Here is a 24,394-nt window from a genome sequence, read left to right on the forward strand (position 1 = left end):
AGATCATCAAACTTGTTCTACATAATTCTCCAGGTTTCTTTTCAAGACTTATTGCCTTTCTCAAGAAAACCTGGGACTTGGAGGCCAGCCATTTGTTTGTTAAATTGTTCAACTGCCCAGTATTACTATGTAGTCCTTTCTCATCCTATAGTGGACATTTTCTCCAAGCATTTGAATTATCAAGTTGGACATCACCAATGCCCATCTACACATCCCTATCAAACACAGTTTCATCCATATCTATTTGTCCATCATGGAATGGTTTACCAATTTTACACTTTAACCTTCGAACTTGCTTCCATCCCTTATGTTTCCTGTTGGGTGGACAGACCATTTGCTTATTATGTTCATGCTTTGGGGCTGTGATTCCATTACTGTATGAACAACTGGATTCTTTGGACTCATTCTGAACTAGAATTGGTCAGCCATACCCATCAGCTCCTCCAATTGACTTCTCAGGTGGGCTGATTAATCAAACTGGAAAAAATCCTTTCTCTGTCCTACCCATACCTTATCCATTTAGGTGTCCTTTTTGACACTCATCTCAGTGGGGCCCAACCTTCACCTCTGCAGCTTTGTTCAATGGAATTGTCAGTTCTCCACATTTTCTCTGGTCCATCACTTTCTGTTCATGAGGTTATGTTGCTTTTGGGGATGTGGTCTTCAGTGGCATTCCTAGTATGTGTGTGATCCCTTCAGTGAGATCTTCAAATGAGTGGTACCCTGCTTGGGATCCTTTAGTAGCTCCAATTATCCTATTTTATAACATGATAGACAATCTACTTTGGTAGTTGGACAAGGCTAATACATGGATGGACATTGAAATTTATATTTGTTCATGGATGCATCCCTATAGGACTGGAGTGTATTGGTCAATCAACAAGAGGCCTTGGGTCATTAATCTGTCAAAAAGAAGTTCTTGCATATTAACATGCTCAAGCTTCTCATGGTCTGTCAGGCTTTGAATTGCTTCCTTTCTCTTGCCAGACATTGTCAGGTGATGATTTATTCCAATAATTCTATGATGGTAGCACATACTAATCATTAAAGAAACATCCAGTCAAGATCACTCTGTTTCAAACACAGGATCTCCTATATTGAGCCCACAATTACCACGTTCATCTCGTTGCATGTCATGTTGTGGGTGATTTCAATGTAGTAAAGGATTGACTTTTCCAGCCAACAAAATTTGTTCAACAGAGCAGTCTTCAGATCCCCTTGGATTCTAGTGGTTTTCCTGTCTGTGGGTTTTCCCCATGTAGTTACATTTGTCACAGCCTTCAATCACAAATTACCCCTCTTTTGGCATCCAGTTTCTCTGACTATGGCTGTTTGTGCCTTCAACTAGGAATGGTCTCACAAGTTCCTTTTTGTTTGTTCACCTTTTTGATTACACTTTTAAGTGGTGTCTCTCATCCATACCCCACTCCCTGTCAAGTACTTCTGATTGCTCTTTATTGGCTAGTTCCACTGTGGTTTTTATTATTTCAACAACTGCACCTTTTCTTTCCACTTTCCCATTCCTTGTCTCCCTCCATTCCTTGTAATCCTCAAGTCACTAGTTCAAAATCTATCCATTCACATCCTTTATCTTGGCTTTTCTCTGGCCCTTGGTGAGGAGATCTGGTTTCTCACACAGAGTAGCTTTGCTTTTGGCTCATTCCATATCCTCCTTCATTGGAGGTGTGTCAGTGCAAATGGAAGGTATTCCCCAATTGTTCTGCATCTCAGGGATTCCTTGCTGACTAACCTAATGTAACTGAATTTCTATCATGGATTTTCAACCAGACAGCCTAGTCTTCTGGACTAGGATCTTAATGTTGTCCTCCATTTCCTCACTTTACCTATATTTGAACCTATTTCCTTGTTCTCCATGTTTCACTCTTTCCTTAAAATATATTTCCTTCTCTTCTTAGCCTATGGTCAGTGAAGGTCTGATTTGTTTGCCAGTGATGCTGCATGTAACATTTACCACCATACTTATCTTCTGCTTTATTCAGATCATTCTTTTTTTTCAAAGACCTTGACAGTTAGGGATGATAACTCTTCATTTTTGGCTGTTTCCCTTCTATTTCTCATCTTTACCCTCATCCCAGTACAGATAGACTTCTATGTCTGGTCCATACCCTTCATTGTTATATTCCCTGAATGGCTTCCTTCTGTGGTACTAATTCCAAACTCTTTTGACCTTGGCAGTATTTTTCTGTTTTGATCTTCCCTTCTACCCTCACCAGTTGGATTTGACTTTTGATTCATTTGGATTATTCATACTTGTCTTCTTCCCACCAGAATATGTTCAGTGTGTCTTCTCATCTTCACAGGCTATTGGAAGAAATTCTACAGTTAAGCATGCAGCCTACACTTAATATATTCATCTTAATATTGAGGTTTTTTCCTCTTCAGGTTTTTGTCTTCCATTTATGCCCATTCTACAAGCCTTGATGCAACTTTTACAGGATCAATTTATATTCACATTTTCCTTTCAGAGGCCCTTGTTTCATTTATTATTTATCTGGATCCCACTCTGTGGTAAGTAGTGCCTGACTGGGAATGCTTCAATTTGAAATTTGCTCTGTATAGCCATATTGACTCATGCTTTTACTTCCATGGCTTTGCAGTGCTCAGTAATGAGTTGGGATGTTCCACAAGATTGTGTGCAGGTAAATAACCTCTCAATATACTTATTTCATACACTCATCCATACCACCCATTCACTGCATTGATAAAAGCAGAAAGGGTAACTACCATCTTGTACTGAATAAATCAATTTGGTCTGCTTTTAAAAATAGGATTTTATGGTTATCCATTGCATTGCATCAGGTGATGACATTCCTCCAGATTCTTCAATGCATTCTCACATTCTTTTTCTTCAAGTGGAATACAGGAGTCCTTATTACTTTGCATTTCCAAAACTCTTGTGTGGTCAACCGTGAAGGCACCCTCCTGAATGGGTTCCACACAGAGATGGGTATAATCATACAGAGTAAGGCAGTGGTTTTCAGCAGATGTAGGTGACATGATAACCTCCGATGTTTGTTAGACATTCACAAAGGAGTGAGATATCAAATTGCAATGCACCTCCTTGATTGGGAATCCTCATACTACCCCCATGTGGATGTGAATATCCTGTGGCTGGGTTTTGCAGGACTAATCAACATATGTCCTCACACATGCTTATAGTTGTTTATATTCCTTCTTCAATTATACTTCTTTGCTGTGGGTCATAGCAGAGGTAAATGGGTATTGTTCCAGTTCTGTCCTTTTTGCTATTCCTCTTTTTATCTTATGCCAAGGACTTTATTGCTTTTTGTATGGTTCCTGTCAGTTTTGCTGTTTGGGGAGTTGATTTCTGTTTTATAGACATCCTATCAATATCAGATGTTTGGTTTACAGATCGATAGATGAAAGATCTCAAGTGCCATGCTTAGGAGTCGGAGTGATTCTAGACTCCCTCATCCCACCCCCATGTTAATTTCAGTTCCCAGTAATATAGATTTTGGATTTAGTTGACTTACCAATTATTGTTTGTTGTACCCAAGCTACTCTACATCTAGGGGCACATCGATTGATTTACCTACTTATATACCCTGTGGGATTCTATATAAATTTAATGGGTGGAATCACTATCTTGCTTTAGTTCTCTCCCACTTGGATGGGCTTCTCTCTTTATCCACCCTTATCTACAACACATTTCACAGATAGGTAGAGTATGTTTGCTTCAGAACTGGTGTAGTTTCATTCATCCGTTCTTCTGATCTAACTCTCTTATTTCCAGGGGTATCCTTTGGATGCTTTCAACGATTACTTTTGTCATTTCCTTCCACCATTTCTGCCTGTGGGATTGTAACTAATCTTATGAGTGGAGGCAAGTACCATATCCAAACTTATAGTTTTCCTAAACTCAAAATGTATTTCCAATGGGTACTTCCATTACTTTCACACTTTCCACCCTTCTTCCCCACTTTCCTTTGATTCTTATGCCTTCTGTCAAACTTCAAAGTGATATTTCAATAGCAGCTTATAGAGGCAATCACATGCATCACATGTCACATTCCTAATGATGATTTGCAGGAGATACACATTGGAATCATTCCAATAGGGGGAAGCAGAAGGACTGTGCCATCTGTAAAGAAAAGGTTTGCATCTAGAGGACAGCACTGGACGAGAATAGATTATCTTATGTGGAGAGAAGTAAATACCTATTGGAAATACATTTTCAGTATAGGAAAATTATAACTTTAGAAGAAAATTCAATGAAAAAGTGTGATATAGACTCCTGTGCTTTCAGTTAATATCTCAGGATTTGTTGAAAAAGTAGGGTTTAAAAAATAAAATTGTTGAAAAAGTGTGATGTAGACTTCTATACTTTCAATTATTAGCAGAAGATTTGCTGAATAAAAGTAGGACTTAAAAAAATTGTTGAAAAAATAGGGTTTAAAAGAACATTATTGAATAAAGTAGTCTTTAGGAGGACAGTAGAGGAAAGTGGAAAGTTTCAGAATCTTTGTCAGATATTGCCCAAACATTTGGTGAGAAAAAAGTTTTAGAAAAGTGTTTGTTGAAAAAATAGGCTTTATTTATATATCTGATACTCTTAATGTTTAGTGTATCTTCATATTTGTAGTTAAAGAGATCTAGTTTATTCTGAACTGATGGATCAAATTCTCCCTCTCTAACTATGATTTATTTAATTTCCTCATTTCATGAGTTTTTCTCTGTGGTTTTCAACTGCTGTCATTTAAAATTGGAAGACAATATAAAGAGAGAGGAAGTCACACAGTATTTGAATAATTACCGATGTTGCTGCAGGTTGGCTAAGGTTGCATACTTAACATCTACACATTTAGATTACAGTGGATCTTCAACTATTTAGCATTTCACCATGGCTAGGCTTGGAACTGGAGGATATTTTTTTTCACAGTAAGGTGGTTAAAGGACACAACATTTTCAATAAGAAAGCTTTAAGTGTTCTCTGTGGAAATGGAAAACTCGCATAGTAGAAATTTTAGGATAATATGGGATTCTGAAACAACATCCAAAGTCAATTTTCTCATCTGCAAGGATTACAAAAGCCATTCTGATGATATTTATTATATTTTGTGCTATCAATAATAAAGATTAGAAGTTGATGAAGGTTTGCAAGATTTTAGCCACATCTTTAATTTCTCACGATGGAGATAGCTGAAGAAACTTGAATAATAGAAATCACATTTGACTGTATATCTCTAGAAAGTCCAGTAATGCTGTTCCAGTAGATATTTGGGCTTTATTTATTTATGTGTTATTTGAAACTGACATCTACATGCATTTGAAAGTCCATGTTAATAAAAAAACTGACCTTGCTGTTCTTTTTGTAGAAACTTGTTACAGTGAAAGTTGTAACATCTTTTAATTGTTTCATTGACTTCAGTAATTCCCTGATGTTGCATTGAGAAGTAGCACAGATAGCCATCATGTAGCTTTGCTTAAAATTCAAAAGAAACAAATGTTGTGAAGTAACATTGAAAGCTGAAGTTTACTTGATTGTTTTCACCAAAATAATCTCACTTCTAAATGAAGTGTTGCAATGTTATTTTTTGGATGGATGGTCAGTTTTTTTTCCCCAAATAATTTGTAGTTCAGTCCATGAAATGATAACAAATTAATATATTTCTTCCTTAACATTTCTGTAAGTGCTTACATTTTTTGTAACTTGTAAGTCTATGTTTATATACGATGATTAAATGGCAAATATTCTGCTAATAGTAATAGGGCTGTGGTTAAAGTAACCTTCTACAGTTTCACGGCCAAGTGATCAAGTAAATAACACATGTGATAACTAAACTTACGGATTCAATAATCATTCACTATTCAGTGTATGCTGAAAACAAAATACTGATTTTGATATTTATGATATAGCATTGTTTCCAAATATTTTGCAAATTTACTAGACTTTAATATTACTATCTAGGCCTTTTCCCCCAAATTTACTTTATCTTAATATTGTGTGCTCTCGAGTTAGTATCTGAATTAAAATATTTAAAATATAGCCCAGAAAATATGTGATTTATCTTTTTTTTGTTTACTTAAGAAAGAAGTATTACTTATTTAGTATGATTTAATTTCTCTCATCTGTACACTTACTTTTTAAATTTTTTTATAACATTTCAAATATAAATATTCTTTTCAAAAGAAAGTCCGTTAACAGTTTATAAAACTAGTTCAAATAATACGCTCATTAAAAAGTGTAGATTTTGTTCTGAAGTATCTTTTCTCATATTCCTGCTGGGTTTATGTCACAGTGTTGCAACTGTTGTCATTTCATCAGACTCCATATTCTGCCTCAGAGGGAGCTCATGCTGTTGTTATCTGCACAGAGTGGGATGAATTTTTGGTAAGCTCATAAGGTACCTTTATTAAAATTTTAATTTAATTACTGTATGTGTATGTGCACAAGAAGAGAACAAAAAAAATTATGTCCACATCTAGATGTTTGTTGATATTTGTCTTCTGGTTAAAACTAACCATTGTAAAATTAATTCAAATCAGTTAAATGTAAATTATTTGCTTATCATATGCTACAATTGATTATTAGGTTTATTTCCAGTTTAATGATGAAACTGTAGACAGTTAATAAAACATTTTATTTACAAGATTCAAACATTTCATTAAAACTTATTCCATCTTCAGCAAAATCTGTAAATTGTGTTACAAAGATGATTATTACTGAAATAGTATAATAACATAATCATTTGTTTAGTTAATTACTATGAAAAGCAGTAAGTGGACAGATAAAACAATGTTTGTATAAAAGTTTAGAAAATGTGAAAATTTAGAACAATCTTAGATCTAAAAAACTTTGTTTAGAGTTGGACTTTAGTAAACTTTTTTAATGTAAAGTCTGAAGATCCTATGATGATGATAATGAAATCATTAAATGAAATATTGTGGCCTGTGGTTTCAAAATGTGAAAAAAAAATGGAGGAGTGGATGGTTGGTTCTGTTGCACACTTCAAAGCTGAATTTGAGAGCAGAATTATTTTTTTTTACCAAGGAAGAGATTTTTTTCTGCAATAGCAGGAGTTACAAACCATTATCTTATTTCCTTTTATGGACTTGAAATCACCATCAATTAAAAATCAAGATAGGAAGCAACAGTGTTGCCCATGCATAATGCTGGTCTTTGTAAGATAATCCAGATGGGCTTATATGCAAAATACTGAATTACTTTGAAAGTGAGAAGCAGTTCTGCCAATTTTACTTTCTTTAAATCATAACAGGGCTGCAAAGTTAATTTCTGATCGAGTTAAAAATTAAATGAGTTTACTGATAAAGTTTTGAGAAAAAACACTTGAAGAAATAGTCAGTCTCTTGTCACACATGTAATCTTTAGTTTATGTTAAGAAAATCACCATTAAATCAAAATTTCTTTGTATAAGTTAATCAAAAATTAATTGTGAGAGTTCATATTCATTAAAGGAAATATATAGACCAAATAAATAAGTACTTTTCTGTTTTATACAAAGTACAAAGAAAAGTAATAAAATATAATACTGTTATGTTTATGGTTCTGATAGTTAGCAGTGTGATAAATATGTATCAAGCATTTAAAAGTATCTACACAATAGCTCAGTTTGTTTGTGTGATTTTAAGTACAAAGTTACACAGTGGCATATCTGTGTTTTGCCGAGTTTTGTCTTAAAATGTAGCTGATAATCAACTGTCAGCTTGAGGAAAGTTCTAAAAATAAACATCTGTTTTAGTTAGTAATTAATATCTAAATAGTAAAAAAAAAACAGTTAATTAGTAATCTGATTAGGTGGCTGAACAAGTTAGTTACGATGAAAACATTATATAAAAGCTGTTCATATGGAATAATACAAGAATTTAAACCACATTTCATCCATGAGTTTTTGTGGTTTATTGTGATAAGACAGACAGTGGGTAAACAGCATGGGTGTGTCTTACTGCCAAATAAATATTATTAATCCCTTAAAAACTGATTTTTTAACCCTAACTTTGACACTTACTCTTTCTTTGCTTTCCAGTAGACATTTATTACAAGGAGTGCTTCCATGGTGGTACTCAAATCACATAAACAGGTGTAAGTCTGTCAGAGAATGCATTCATCCTTTCAGCTGTGGGAAGGTACTATGATGTGGCAATTAAGCCCACTATATTTTGGTAAAAAGGAGCCCATTAGTTGGCAGTGGTTGATGTAAGCTAGCTCTCTTTCTATCACTTCAACATTAGAAATGGCAACCACTGAAAGCCCTGAGGTTGTTTGCACAAAGTTCGACAAAGAAGCAAACAATATTCGACATAAAACTTAATCTCACAGTGAGTGTTTTAGAAGGAAAACATTTGACTAACCTGTGAATGTCCATAATTTTAAAACCTGCACCTTGCTAAAGAATAAACATTCTTATCATGATTAAAATTATTTTGGTTATTAAATCAGTAAGCCTTTCACAATGCTGTTGTTTATAACTTCTAGGCCTATGTAGAGAAGGTTAATGTTTGTGATATGCATCAAGTTTTCATGGTAATAAATCTTCAGGCAAGTGTTTATATACAGCACTATATTTTATATAAATTTTAATTTTTTCAAAGGATTATTCATAGTTTGTTTGTTTTACTTTTCTGTGACTTATCTCTAAAAAGAATAACATTTTCTTTCATATACAAATTAGAAAATCTTGAAATTTATTTTTTTCTCTCTATATATAGCATTTAGATTACAGGAAAATTTATCACTCCATGTTGAAACCTGCTTTTCTATTTGATGGAAGAAAAATGCTAAATGTAGAAGAACTACTTGATATTGGTTTTCAAGTAGAAACAATTGGACGCAAAACTACCCGTAACAACATCAACAGAGGTGTTGCTGATCACATTTTATAGTCAGTAGTTCTGTTTAGGTAAATACAGCAGAGGTTTGTTTATTTAGACTTACTTTATAGTTAGTAGTTGTGTTTAGGTAAATACAGTAGGAGTTTGTTTATGCAGACACACTTTATAGTTAGTCCTTCTGTTTACGTAAACACAGCAGGAATTTCTTTATTTAGACATACTTTATACTTAGTGGTTCTCTTTAGGTAAATACAGCATGAGTTTGTTTATTTAGATTTACTTTATAGTTAATAGTTCTGTTTAGGGAAATACAGCAGGAGTATATTGAGATGTACTTTATAGTTTGGAGCTCTGTTTAGGTACATAATGCAGGAGTTTATTTATACATATTTTATTCTTAGTTGTTCTTTTATGGGTAAATATATCAGGAGTTTATTAATTGAGACATACTTTATTGTTAATAGTTCTGATTAGGTAAATAGAACATGAGTTTGTTTATTTAGATGTACTTTATAGTTTGTAGCTCTGTTTAGGTAAATAGTGCTGGAGTTTATTTATAGATATTTAATTCTTAGTTGTTTTTTAATGTAATAAGAGAAGGAGTTTTTTATTCAGACATACTATATAGTTATTGGTTCTGTTTTGGTAAGTACAGCATGAGTTTCTTTATTTAGACATACTTTATTGTTTGTAGTTCTTTTTTAGGTAAATACAGCAGGAGTTTGTTTATTTAGACATATGTTATTGTTAGTAGTTCTGTTCAGGTAAATATAACAAGAGTTTGTTTATTCAGACATACTTTATAGTTAGTAGTTCTGTTCAGGTAAATATAGTAGGAGTTTGTTTATGTAGATGTACAATATTGAGTGTAGGTCTGTTTAGGTAAATAGCGCAGGAGTTTATTTATACATATTTCATTCTTAGTTGTTCATTTGTAGGTAAATACAGAAGGAGTTTCTTTGTTTATTCAGACATGCTTTATACTTCTTACTTCTGTTTAGGTGTATACAACAGGAGTTTGTTTATACAGACATACTTTGTAGTTATTGGTTCTGTTTAGGTAAATACAGCCTGAGTTTGTTTATTTAGACATACGTTATACTTATCAGTTGTTTTACATGTAAATACAGCAGGAGTTTGTTTATTTAGATATACTTTATAGTTAGTAGTTCTGTTGAGGTAAATATAGCAGGAGTTTGTTTATTTAGATTTACTTTATTGTTTGTAGTTCTGTTCATGTAAATACAGCAAGAGTTTGTTTATTTAGACACACTTTATAGTTAGTAGTTCTTTTATAGGTGAATACAGTAGGAGTTTGTTTATTTAGACATACTTTATACTAAGTAGTTCTGTTTTGGTAAATGCAGCACTGGGTTTCTTTATTTAGACATACTTTATAGTTAGTAGGTCTGCTTAGGTAAATACAGCAGGAGTTCCTTTATTTAGAAAGTGTATAGTTAGTAGTTCTGTTTAGGTAATTACAGCAGGAGTTTGTTTATTTAGACATACTTTATTGTTTGTAGCTCTGTTTAGGTAATTACAGCAGGAGTTTGTTTATTTAGACATACTTTATTGTTTGTAGCTCTGTTTAGGTGAATATAGCAGGAGTTTGATTATTTAGACATACTTTAGAGTTAGTAGTTATTATTAGGTAAATACAACAGTTTTTTTATTTAGAGATACTTTATACTTTGTAGTTCTCAGTGATTTCGAGAAAACCCACTGGCAGAGAAAAATATATATGTAAAAATGGCTCGTATGCATTGAGAAAATTTTTTACGTAGAGGAGCATACAACGTTTCGACCTTCTTCGGATATCGTCAGGTTCACAAAGAAAGGAAAAGGTAACTGACTGGCAGCTGACCACATGTTTGAAAGGGGTTGTGTAACTGAGTGTCAGAATGTAGAGGGCGTGCTTAGATGTTTGAATATATAATTTTAAATTTATTTTATTATTGTTATTTGTTATATTATGTTTAATATTGGTACAAAGGAGTTCCTTTGTATTGGTTTACTTTGGGCTTGAGTTATATAAGTAAGGATTCTTTAATTTTGCATTTGTTTATGTTTGTTTCTTTATTTAGTATTAGAGTGTTTTCTGTGGTTATGTTGTGTTTATTTGACTTGCAGTGTTCGAAAACGTGCGAAGGTGACTTTTTGTTTTTTGAATCTGGTTTCCATTATTCTACTTGTTTCTCCAATATAGAAGTCGTGGCAGTTATCACATTGTATTTTATAAATAATGTTGGTGTTGTGTTTGTCAGTGTTGTTTTTACATAGTATAGACATCAGTTTTGTGCCTGGTTTTTGAATAAATTTGGTATTAACTGGAATGTCATATTTTGTTACAAGTGTTTGCCAAATGTTGGTTATTTTTCTGCTGATGTCGGGAATACATGGTATAGAGCAGTATATGGTTTCGTGGTTTTTTTGATTCGTGAGATATATTTACTTTTGTTGATTGATTTTTCTTTATGTCTAGGTGTGTGTGTATAATGTTTTCTACGGTTTGTGGAGGAAACTTATTGATGTTGATGAAGTATTGTTTTATTTTGTCTAATTCATCGTTAATTTTATCTGGTGAGCATAGTTTCATGGCTGTGTTTATTTGGTTTCTTAGCATGTTGAGTTTTTGTTTTGTTTCATGTGCTGAGTCCCAAGGAATGTATAGTCCAGTATGGGTGATTTTTTAGTGGATTTCTATTTTAAATTGTGTGTCGGTTCTTGTAATTGTGAGGTTAATAAATTATATTTGATTGAAGTATTGTTTTATTTTGTCTAATTCATCGTTAATTTTATCTGGTGAGCATAGTTTCATGGCTGTGATTATTTGGTTTCTTAGCATGTTGAGTTTTTGTTTTGTTTCATGTGCTGAGTCCCAAGGAATGTATAGTCCAGTATGGGTGATTTTTTTAGTGGATTTCTATTTTAAATTGTGTGTCGGTTCTTGTAATTGTGAGGTTAAGAAATTATATTTGATTGAAGTATTGTTTTATTTTGTCTAATTCATCGTTAATTTTATCTGGTGAGCATAGTTTCATGGCTGTGTTTATTTGGTTTCTTAGCATGTTGAGTTTTGTTTTGTTTCATGTGCTGAGTCCCAAGGAATGTATAGTCCAGTATGGGTGATTTTTAGTGGATTTCTATTTTAAATTGTGTGTCGGTTCTTGTAATTGTGAGGTTAAGAAATTATATTTGATTGCTTCCTGCTTGTTCGCATGTGAAGTTGATGTTGGGATGTGTAGCATTAATGTGATTGAAAAAATTAAGTGTGTGTTCTGTAGATGTGAATCCCATGCAATCGTGTCGCCTACATATCTGTACCAGTATAGTGGTGGATGTAATGATGTGTTAATTGCTTGTGTTTCAACTTTTGTCATAAAATATTGGCTAGAACTGGTGATACTGGGTTGCCCATTTGTTTGTATATAGTTATGGTTGTTGAACATGAAGTTTGTCTTCATCATGGTGAATTCTATGAGGGTTGCTAATTGAATTGTTTAATTACAATCTTGGTAAATACAGAGCATAGCATTCTCCAAATATGTAACATATTTGCTCATTCATCAAAGACTTGTAATTTCAAGTCTAGTCTAAACCAACTTAATCATAAAGCCTTAATGGCCAGTTTCGATGTTATATCCCTCTTTACAGAAGTTCCAACTGCTGAGGCCTGCAAGATAGCCTTGGAACTCTATATCCGAGACCCTAACCCATCTATAGACATTCCAGCATCCAATTAGCAACCCTCATAGAATTCAGCATGATGAAGACAAACTTCAAGTTCAACAACCACAACTATATACAAACTTTATAGTTAGTAGTAATGTTAAAGTAAATACAGTAGGAGTTTCTTTATATGTACATATTTTATAGTTAGTAGTTTTGTTTAGGTAAATACAGCAGGAGTTTGTTTATTTAGTCATACTTTCTTCTTTGTAGTTCTTGTTTAGGTAAATACAGCAGGAGTTTATTTATACATTCTTTATATTTAGTAGTTCTGCTGAGGTAAATACAACAGGAGTTTTTTTATTTAGACATACTTTATATTTATGTTTAGTAGTTCTGTTCAGGTAAATATAGCAGGAGTTTGTTTGTTTAGATGTACTTCATAGTTTATAGCTCTGTTAAGGTAACTACAGCAGGAGTTTATTTATTTATACATACTTTATTCTTTGTATTTCTATTTGGGTAAATACAGCAGGAGTTTATTTATACATACTTTACACTTAGTAGTTCTCTTTCGTTAAATACAACAGGAGTTTGTTTATTTAGACATATTTTATTGTTTGTAGTTCTGTTTAGGTAAATACAATAGGAGTTTGTTTATTTAGATATACTTTATAGTTTGTATTTCTTTATATGTAAATACAGTAGGAGTTTGTTTATTTAGATATACTTTATACATAGTAGTTCTGTTTAGGTATATATAACATGACTTTGTATATTTAGACAATGTATAGTTTATAGTTCTGTTTAGATAAATACAGCAGGAGTTTGTTTATTTAGACACACTTTATTGTTTGAAGTTCTTTTTTAGATAAATACAGCAGGAGTTTGTTTATTTAGACATATGTTATTGTTAGTAGTTCTGTTCAGGTAAATATAGCAAGAGTTTGTTTATGTAGATGTACAATATTGAGTGTTGGTCTGTTTAGGTAAATAGCGCAGGAGTTTATTTATACATATTTCATTCTTAGTTGTTCATTTGTAGGTAAATACAGAAGGAGTTTCTTGTTTATTCAGACATACTTTACACTTCTTACTTCTGTTTAGGTGTATACAACAGGAGTTTGTTTATACAGACATACTTTGTAGTTATTGGTTCTGTTTAGGTAAATACAGCCTGAGTTTGTTTATTTAGACATACTTTATTGTTAATAGTTCTGAATAGTTAAATACAACAGGAGTGTGTTCATTTAGATATACTTTATGGTTCATAGTTCTGTTTAGGTAAATACAGCAGGAGTGTGTTTATTTAGATGTACTTTATTGTTTGTAGTTCTGTTCATGTAAATACAGCAAGAGTTTGTTTATTTAGACATACTTTATAGTTAGTAGTTCTTTTATAGGTGAATATAGTAGGAGTTTGTTTATTTTGACATACTTTAGAGTTAGTAGTTATTATTAGGTAAATACAACAGTTTTTTTATTTAGAGATACTTTATACTTTGTAGTTCTCAGTGATTTCGAGAAAACCCACTGGCAGAGAAAAATATATATGTAAAAATGGCTCGTATGCATTGAGAAAATTTTTTACGTAGAGGAGCATACAACGTTCGACCTTCTTTGGATATCGTCAGGTTCACAAAGAAAGGAAAAGGTAACTGACTGGCAGCTGACCACATGTTTGAAAGGGGTTGTGTAACTGAGTGTCAGAATGTAGAGGGCGTGCTTAGATGTTTGAATATATAATTTTAAATTTATTTTATTATTGTTATTTGTTATATTATGTTTAATATTGGTACAAAGGAGTTCCTTTGTATTGGTTTACTTTGGGCTTGAGTTATATAAGTAAGGATTTTTTAATTTTGCACTTGTTTATGTTTGTTTCTTTATTTAGTATTAGAGTGTTTTCTGTGGTTATGTTGTGTTTATTTGACTTGCAGTGTTGAAAACGTCATGAAGGTGACTTTTTTTTTTTGAATCTGGTTTCCATTATTCTACTTGTTTCTCCAATATAGAAGTCGTGGCAGTTATCACATTGTATTTTATAAATAATGTTGGTGTTGTGTTTGTCAGTGTTGTTTTTACATAGTATAGACATCAGTTTTGTGCCTGGTTTTTGAATAAATTTGGTATTAACTGGAATGTCATATTTTGTTACAAGTGTTTGCCAAATGTTGGTTATTTTTCTGCTGATGTCGGGAATACATGGTATAGAGCAGTATATGGTTTCGTGGTTTTTTTGATTCGTGAGATATATTTACTTTTGTTGATTGATTTTTCTTTATGTCTAGGTGTGTGTGTATAATGTTTTCTACGGTTTGTGGAGGAAACTTATTGATGTTGATGAAGTATTGTTTTATTTTGTCTAATTCATCGTTAATTTTATCTGGTGAGCATAGTTTCATGGCTGTGTTTATTTGGTTTCTTAGCATGTTGAGTTTTTGTTTTGTTTCATGTGCTGAGTCCCAAGGAATGTATAGTCCAGTATGGGTGATTTTTTAGTGGATTTCTATTTTAAATTGTGTGTCGGTTCTTGTAATTGTGAGGTTAATAAATTATATTTGATTGAAGTATTGTTTTATTTTGTCTAATTCATCGTTAATTTTATCTGGTGAGCATAGTTTCATGGCTGTGATTATTTGGTTTCTTAGCATGTTGAGTTTTTGTTTTGTTTCATGTGCTGAGTCCCAAGGAATGTATAGTCCAGTATGGGTGATTTTTTAGTGGATTTCTATTTTAAATTGTGTGTCGGTTCTTGTAATTGTGAGGTTAAGAAATTATATTTGATTGAAGTATTGTTTTATTTTGTCTAATTCATCGTTAATTTTATCTGGTGAGCATAGTTTCATGGCTGTGTTTATTTGGTTTCTTAGCATGTTGAGTTTTGTTTTGTTTCATGTGCTGAGTCCCAAGGAATGTATAGTCCAGTATGGGTGATTTTTTAGTGGATTTCTATTTTAAATTGTGTGTCGGTTCTTGTAATTGTGAGGTTAAGAAATTATATTTGATTGCTTCCTGCTTGTTCGCATGTGAAGTTGATGTTGGGATGTGTAGCATTAATGTGATTGAAAAAATTAAGTGTGTGTTCTGTAGATGTGAATCCCGCAATCGTGTCGTCTACATATCTGTACCAGTATAGTGGTGGATGTAATGATGTGTTAATTGCTTGTGTTTCAACTTTTGTCATAAAAATATTGGCTAGAACTGGTGATACTGGGTTGCCCATTTGTTTGTATATAGTTATGGTTGTTGAACATGAAGTTTGTCTTCATCATGGTGAATTCTATGAGGGTTGCTAATTGAATTGTTTAATTACAATCTTGGTAAATACAGAGCATAGCATTCTCCAAATATGTAACATATTTGCTCATTCATCAAAGACTTGTAATTTCAAGTCTAGTCTAAACCAACTTAATCATAAAGCCTTAATGGCCAGTTTCGATGTTATATCCCTCTTTACAGAAGTTCCAACTGCTGAGGCCTGCAAGATAGCCTTGGAACTCTATATCCGAGACCCTAACCCATCTATAGACATTCCAGCATCCAATTAGCAACCCTCATAGAATTCAGCATGATGAAGACAAACTTCAAGTTCAACAACCACAACTATATACAAACTTTATAGTTAGTAGTAATGTTAAAGTAAATACAGTAGGAGTTTCTTTATATGTACATATTTTATAGTTAGTAGTTTTGTTTAGGTAAATACAGCAGGAGTTTGTTTATTTAGTCATACTTTCTTCTTTGTAGTTCTTGTTTAGGTAAATACAGCAGGAGTTTATTTATACATTCTTTATATTTAGTAGTTCTGCTGAGGTAAATACAACAGGAGTTTTTTTATTTAGACATACTTTATATTTATGTTTAGTAGTTCTGTTCAGGTAAATATAGCAGGAGTTTGTTTGTTTAGATGTACTTCATAGTTTATAGCTCTGTTAAGGTAACTACAGCAGGAGTTTATTTATTTATACATACTTTATTCTTTGTATTTCTATTTGGGTAAATACAGCAGGAGTTTATTTATACATACTTTACACTTAGTAGTTCTCTTTCGTTAAATACAACAGGAGTTTGTTTATTTAGACATATTTTATTGTTTGTAGTTCTGTTTAGGTAAATACAATAGGAGTTTGTTTATTTAGATATACTTTATAGTTTGTATTTCTTTATATGTAAATACAGTAGGAGTTTGTTAATTTAGATATACTTTATACATAGTAGTTCTGTTTAGGTATATATAACATGACTTTGTATATTTAGACAATGTATAGTTTATAGTTCTGTTTAGATAAATACAGCAGGAGTTTGTTTATTTAGACATACTTTATTGTTTGTAGTTCTTTTTTAGGTAAATACAGCAGGAGTTTGTTTATTTAGACATATGTTATTGTTAGTAGTTCTGTTCAGGTAAATATAACAAGAGTTTGTTTATTTAGACATACTTTATAGTTAGTAGTTCTGTTCAGGTAAATGTAGTAGGTGTTTGTTTATGTAGATGTACAATATTGAGTGTTGGTCTGTTTAGGTAAATAGCGCAGGAGTTTATTTATACATATTTCATTCTTAGTTGTTCATTTGTAGGTAAATACAGAAGGAGTTTCTTGTTTATTCAGACATACTTTACACTTCTTACTTCTGTTTAGGTGTATACAACAGGAGTTTGTTTATACAGACATACTTTGTAGTTATTGGTTCTGTTTAGGTAAATACAGCCTGAGTTTGTTTATTTAGACATACTTTATTGTTAATAGTTCTGAATAGTTAAATACAACAGGAGTGTGTTCATTTAGATATACTTTATGGTTCATAGTTCTGTTTAGGTAAATACAGCAGGAGTGTGTTTATTTAGATGTACTTTATTGTTTGTAGTTCTGTTCATGTAAATACAGCAAGAGTTTGTTTATTTAGACATACTTTATAGTTAGTAGTTCTTTTATAGGTGAATATAGTAGGAGTTTGTTTATTTTGACATACTTTAGAGTTAGTAGTTATTATTAGGTAAATACAACAGTTTTTTTATTTAGAGATACTTTATACTTTGTAGTTCTCAGTGATTTCGAGAAAACCCACTGGCAGAGAAAAATATATATGTAAAAATGGCTCGTATGCATTGAGAAAATTTTTTACGTAGAGGAGCATACAACGTTTCGACCTTCTTTGGATATCGTCAGGTTCACAAAGTAAGGAAAAGGTAACTGACTGGCAGCTGACCACATGTTTGAAAGGGGTTGTGTAACTGAGTGTCAGAATGTAGAGGGCGTGCTTAGATGTTTGAATATATAATTTTAAATTTATTGTATTATTGTTATTTGTTATATTATGTTTAATATTGGTACAAAGGAGTTCCTTTGTATTGGTTTACTTTGGTCTTGAGTTATATAAGTAAGGATTCTTTAATTTTGCATTTGTTTATGTTTGTTTCTTTATTTAGTATTTGAGTGTTTTCTGTGGTTATGTTGTGTTTATTTGACTTGCAGTGTTCGAAAACGTGCGAAGGTGACTTTTTGTTCTTTGAATCTGGTTTCCATTATTCTACTTGTTTCTCCAATATAGAAGTCGTGGCAGTTATCACATTGTATTTTATAAATAATGTTGGTGTTGTGTTTGTCAGTGTTGTTTTTACATAGTATAGACATCAGTTTTGTGCCTGGTTTTTGAATAAATTTAGTATTAACTGGAATGTCATATTTTGTTACAAGTGTTTGCCAAATGTTGGTTATTTTTCTGCTAATGTCAGGAATACATGGTATAGAACAGTATATGGTTTCGTGGTTTTTTTGATTCGTGAGATATATTTACTTTTGTTGGTTGATTTTGCTTTATGTCTAGGTGTGTGTGTATAATGTTTTCTACGGTTTGTGGAGGAAACTTATTGATGTTGATGAAGTATTGTTTTATTTTGTCTAATTCATCGTTAATTTTATCTGGTGAGCATAGTTTTATGGCTGTGTTTATTTGGTTTCTTAGCATGTTGCGTTTTTGTTTTGTTTCATGTGCTGAGTCCCAAGGAATGTATAGTCCAGTATGGGTGATTTTTCAGTGGATTTCTATTTTAAATTGTGTATCGGTTGTTGTAATTTTGAGATTAAGAAATTATATTTGATTGCTTCCTGCTTGTTCGCATGTGAAGTTGATGTTGGGATGTGTAGCGTTAATGTGATTGAAAAAATTAAGTGTGTGTTCTGTAGATGTGAATCCCGCAATCGTGTCGTCTACATATCTGTACCAGTATAGTGGTGGATGTAATGATGTGTTAATTGCTTGTGTTTCAACTTTTGTCATAAAAATATTGGCTAGAACTGGTGATACTGGGTTGCCCATGCTTAGGCCATTTGTTTGTATATAGTTGTGGTTGTTGAACATGAAGTTTGTCTTCATCGTGGTGAATTCTATGAGGGTTGCTAATTGAATCGTTTAATTACAATCTTAGTAAATACATAGCATAGCATTCTCCAAATATGTAACATATTTGCTCATTCATCAAAGACTTGTAATTTCAAGTCTAGTCTTAATCAACTTAATCATAAAGCCTTAATGGCCAGTTTCGATGTTATATTCCTCTTTGCAGAAGTTCCAACTGCTGAGGCCTGCAAGATAGCCTTGGAACTCCATATCTGAGACCCTAACCCATCTATAGACATTCCCAGCAACCAATTAGCAACCCTCATAGAATTCAACATGATGAAGACAAACATCAAGTTCAACAACCACAACTATATACAAACTTTATAGTTAGTAGTAATGTTAAAGTAAATACAGTAGGAGTTTCTTTATATGTACATATTTTATAGTTAGTAGTTTTGTTTAGGTAAATACAGCAGGAGTTTGTTTATTTATATATATTGTGTAGTTAGTTTTTCTGTTTAAGGAAAACACAGCAGGAGTTTTCTTATTTAGACTTACTTTATAGTTTGTAGCTATGTTTAGGTAAATACAGCAGGAGTTTGTTTATTTAGACATACTTTATAGTTTGTAGCTGTGTTTAGGTAAATACAGCAGGAGTTTGTTTATTCAGTCATTATTTCTTCTTTGTAGTTCTTGTTTAGGTACATACAGCAGGAGTTTGTTTGTTTAGATGTACTTCATAGTTTATAGCTCTGTTTAGGTCAATACAGCAGGAGTTTATTTATACATACTTTACACTTAGTAGTTCTCTTTCGTTAAATACAACAGGAGTTTGTTTATTTAGACATATTTTATTGTTTGTAGTTCTGTTTAGGTAAATACAGTAGGAGTTTGTTTATTTAGATATACTTTATACATAGTAGTTCTGTTTAGGTATATACAACATGACTTTGTATATTTAGACAATGTATAGTTTATAGTTCTGTTTAGGTAAATTTAGGAGGAGTTTTTTTATTTAGACGTAAGTTATTCTTAGTAGTTCTTTTTTAGATAAATACAGCAGGAGTTTGTTTATTTAGACATACCTTATTGTTTGTAGCTCTGTTTAGGTGAATATAGCAGGGGTTTGTTGATTTTGACATACTTTATAGTTAGTAGTTTTGTTTTCGTAAATGCAGCACCAGCTCTGTTCATCTAGACTTATTTTATAGTTAGTATTTCCATTCAGGTAAATGCAGCACGAGTTTATTTTAGATGTACCTTATAGTTTGGAGCTCTGTTTAGGTAAATAGCACAGGAGTTTATTAATACATACTTTATACTTAGTTGTTCTGTCACAGGTAAATACAGGAGCAGTTTGTTTATTTTGACATACTTTATAGTTAGTAGTTCTGATCAGATAAAGACAGCAGGAGTTTCTTTAATTAAGATGTACTTTATGGTTTTTAGCTGTGTTTAGCTGAATAGCGCAGGAGTTTATTTGTACATATTTTATACTTAGTTGTTCTTTTATAGGTAAATACAGAAGTAGTTTGTTCATTTAGATATACTTTATAGATAGTAGTTATGTTAAAATAAATACAGTAGGAGTTTCTTTATTTAGATGTACTTTGTAATTAGTAGTTCTGATTAGGTAAATACAGCAGGAGTTTGTTTATTTAGACATACTTTGTAGTTAGTAGTTCTGATTAGGTAAGTACAGCAGGAGTTTGTTTATTTAGACATACTTTGTAGTTTGAAGTTCTATTTAGATAAATACAGTAGGAGTTTATTTATTTAGATACTTTTTACAGTTAGTAGTTCTATTTAAGTAAATACAGCATGACTTTGTTTATTTAGATGTACTTTATAGTTTGTAGCTGTGTTTTGGTAAATAGTGCAGGAGTTTATTTGTACATATTTTATGCTAAGTTGTTGTTTTATAGGTAATTACAGCAGGTGTTTGTTTATTTAGACATACCTTATAGTTAGTAGTTCCTTTTTAGGTAAATACAGCAGGAGTTTGTTTATTTAGATATACTCTGTAGTGTGTAGTTCTGTTTAGGTAAATTCAGCAGCAGTTTGTTTATTTAGATATACTCTGTAGTGTGTAGTTCTGTTTAGGTAAATTCAGCAGCAGTTTGTTTATTTTGACATACCTTGTACTTAGTAGTTCTGCTGAGGTTAATGCAGCACTCTTTTTTTTTTATTATTTATATAGATTGTATGTATAGTATTTCTGTTTAGGTAAATATAGCATGAGTTTGTTTGTTTTGACATGCTTTATAGTCAGTATGTCTGTTTAGGTCAATACAGCAGGAGTTTGTTTATACATACTTTATACTTAGTAGTTCTCTTTAGGTAAATACAACAGGAGTTTCTTTATTTAGACATATTTTATTGTTTGTAGTTCTCTTTAGGTAAATACAATAGGAGTTTGTTTATTTAGATATACTTTATACATAGTAGTTCTGTTTAGGTAAATATAGGAGGAGTTTGTTTATTTAGACGTACCTTATTGTTTGTAGCTCTGTTTAGGTGAATATAGCAGGAGTTTGTTGATTTTGACATACTTTATAGTTAGTAGTTTTGTTTTGGTAAATGCAGCACCAGCTCTGTTCATTTAGACTTATTTTATAGTTAGTATTTCCATTCAGGTAAATGCAGCACGAGTGTATTTTAGATGTACTTTATAGTTTGGAGTTCTGTTTAGGTGAATATAGCAGGAGTTTGTTGATTTTGACATACTTTATACTTAGTAGTTTTGTTTTGGTAAATGCAGCACCAGCTCTGTTCATTTAGACTTATTTTATAGTTAGTATTTCCATTCAGGTAAATGCAGCACGAGTTTATTTTAGATGTACCTTATAGTTTGGAGCTCTGTTTAGGTAAATAGCACAGGAGTTTATTAATACATACTTTATATTTAGTTGTTCTGTCACAGGTAAATACGGAAGCAATTTGTTTATTTTGACATACTTTATAGTTAGTAGTTCTGATCAGATAAAGACAGCAGGAGTTTCTTTAATTAAGATGTACTTTATGGTTTTTAGCTGTGTTTAGCTGAATAGCGCAGGAGTTTATTTGTACATATTTTATACTTAGTTGTTCTTTTATAGGTAAATACAGAAGTAGTTTGTTCATTTAGATATACTTTATAGATAGTAGTTATGTTAAAATAAATACAGCAGGAGTTTCTTTATTTAGATGTACTTTGTAATTAGTAGTTCTGATTAGGTAAGTACAGCAGGAGTTTGTTTATTGAGACGTACTTTATTGTTAGTAGTTTTTGTTTTGTAAATACAACAGGAGTTTGTTTATTTAGACATACCTTATTGTTTGTAGCTCTGTTTAGGTGAATATAGCATGAGTTTGTTTATTTTGACATGCTTTATAGTCAGTATGTCTGTTTAGGTCAATACAGCAGGAGTTTGTTTATTAAACATATTTTATAGTTAGTAATTATGTTTAGGTCAATACAGCAAGAGTTTGTTTATTTAGATATTTGGAGTTGCAAATGGTAATAATTTTTTGAAGAAATGTTAAACTTGTATTGAAAGATTCTGGTAAATGTAGTCTTGTGTTTATGTATGAAGATGACTGTATGACATATAATTACTTAGACTGCTTAGTGAAACTTTGCTTCAATATTTTTATATTGTATAAGTTATTCGACTTTATTAAGTGAGGAAATGTTATGTAGTCTATTTTTTGTTTATTACTTTTATCATATGTTAAACCAGTGTCATTTTAAAATAATTAGGATAACGTGTTTATTTTCCTTGATCATAAGATTCAGTGGTAGGTACGTATGAGATAGACTGAATTATTGTATGCTGAGAGCTAAACTTATTATTTTATTGATGTATTTTACAGGAGTTTTGTTGAAGTAAAGCCTGGGTGTTAAACTTGGATCATATGTAGATCATAAAGAAAACATTGTCACCTCACATTATTGTTTGAGCCGAAGAAAACATGAATCATGTTAAACACAGATTAAATCTATTCCTGAATGGATCATGTAAATGGAAATTGTTTTTGCTGGTTTTTTTAAAGTTAATATTAACAGTTTTTAACATTACTGTTACTTGTGATTGCTTTTATGTTATTTTATTTTGTTAATTCACCTTCACAATTTGTATATTTTTAAGAATGTAGCCAAAAGTATTTTATTAAAAGAACCACTTTTCTCCTAATTTTGTTGTTGTTTAAATGTTTACATCACTTGCATAAATATATAAATCACCTCTTTTTTATAAATCATATCATGAAGGAATGAGTAGGAATTTTGATATTCTGATAATTACAATTTCTGTTGTTACCTATACAAGAAAGTAAAAACCTTTTCTACAAATGTATCATGCTTATACTAATATCAGAATAACCAGTGGCTGATAATACTGCACAACAAAGTTTTTGCTTCTTGAACACTGTTGGGTGTTACTGATAGATTTTTGGCTGCTGATCACAAAAATCAAATTAAAATTTGCCCATCATATACCATTTCATCAATATCTTCAGTTTTGTAATGTTTTTTTGTATATTTTTATGTCCAAAAATTTTCGTTCCTGTAAGAGACCTATGAACAATGTTTTGTGCAGTCTGGGCATGTCCAGGCATGAAATCAAGCCAGGTTGGAAGCTGTTCTGTGGAAGTTGCAGTCCGGGCATTCCTGGGCAGGCCGGAGCCAGCTTGACACTGTCTCAGCAGGCTATAAAAGTGGCTTGCATACACAATGCTGCTCATTGGATTAATATAGACCTTATAGTGTGTACATATTGTTTCAGAATATAGCATTGCCTCATAAGCACTGTAACAAGTAAGTTTGGTGTTATAGACGTTTTACAGGATGATTGGCGTCGGTCAGTATGTCTCGTCAATGTCATAACAGCTGCAATACATTCTGCTATATTTGTGGCGAGTATACGCTTGTTCATCAGAGATGCTCAAAGACTGCTCTTGTGAAGAAAGCATATCATCTGTACTGCGGCTGTAAAATTGGTGATCAAGACCAGGTATGGGTACCTCACATTTGTTGTGCGACATGTGCTGTCTATCTGAGAGCTTGGCTCAGAGGCACTCAAAAGACAATGCTGCTTGCTGTCCCGATGATATGGCGAGAACAGAAAGACCATGTGATGGACTGTTACTTCTGTTTGACTAATGTATCTGGTTTCTCTGCCAAAAACAAGAAATCAGTTGAATACCCTAATCTGCCTTCAGCAATGAGGCCCATGCCACATGACGATAGTCTTTCAATTCAAACTACCAGAGGAATGGACCTTAGATGAACCAGATGAAGAAACTGCAATGTAGGGAACTGCCAGTGACATTGATCTAGATTTTGAACCGTGCTCCTCAGGTGATCCACATCTCATAACACAGTCAGAATTAAACGATCTGGTCAGAGATTTGGGTCTCTCAACAGCAAAAGCCGAATTGCTGGGTTTGAGACTGCAGGAATAGTGTTTGCTGTCACCAGGTACGAAAATTTGTTTTTTCGAAGCCGCCAAGATGATATAACCAAATTCTTTGCACAAGTTGACAGTCTCTGTTTCTGTGTTGACAT

General features: G+C 32.2%; 1 pseudogene across 1 annotated transcript in view; it reads left to right on the forward strand.

Annotated features, from left to right (window-relative positions):
- The window catches only part of LOC143229988 (UDP-glucose 6-dehydrogenase-like), a 39,805-nt pseudogene extending 16,790 nt beyond the window's left edge, over positions 1-23,015 (forward strand). Inside the window, exons 5-7 of the transcript XR_013016151.1 lie at positions 6,282-6,373; positions 8,710-8,900; positions 22,702-23,015. The product of XR_013016151.1 is annotated as a UDP-glucose 6-dehydrogenase-like (transcript). The remainder of the gene's footprint in view (positions 1-6,281; positions 6,374-8,709; positions 8,901-22,701) is intronic.
- Positions 23,016-24,394: the final 1,379 nt, after the last annotated feature.

The sequence above is a fragment of the Tachypleus tridentatus genome, chromosome 10 (genome assembly GCF_004210375.1).
Source record: "Tachypleus tridentatus isolate NWPU-2018 chromosome 10, ASM421037v1, whole genome shotgun sequence".
Lineage (NCBI taxonomy): Eukaryota > Metazoa > Arthropoda > Merostomata > Xiphosura > Limulidae > Tachypleus > Tachypleus tridentatus.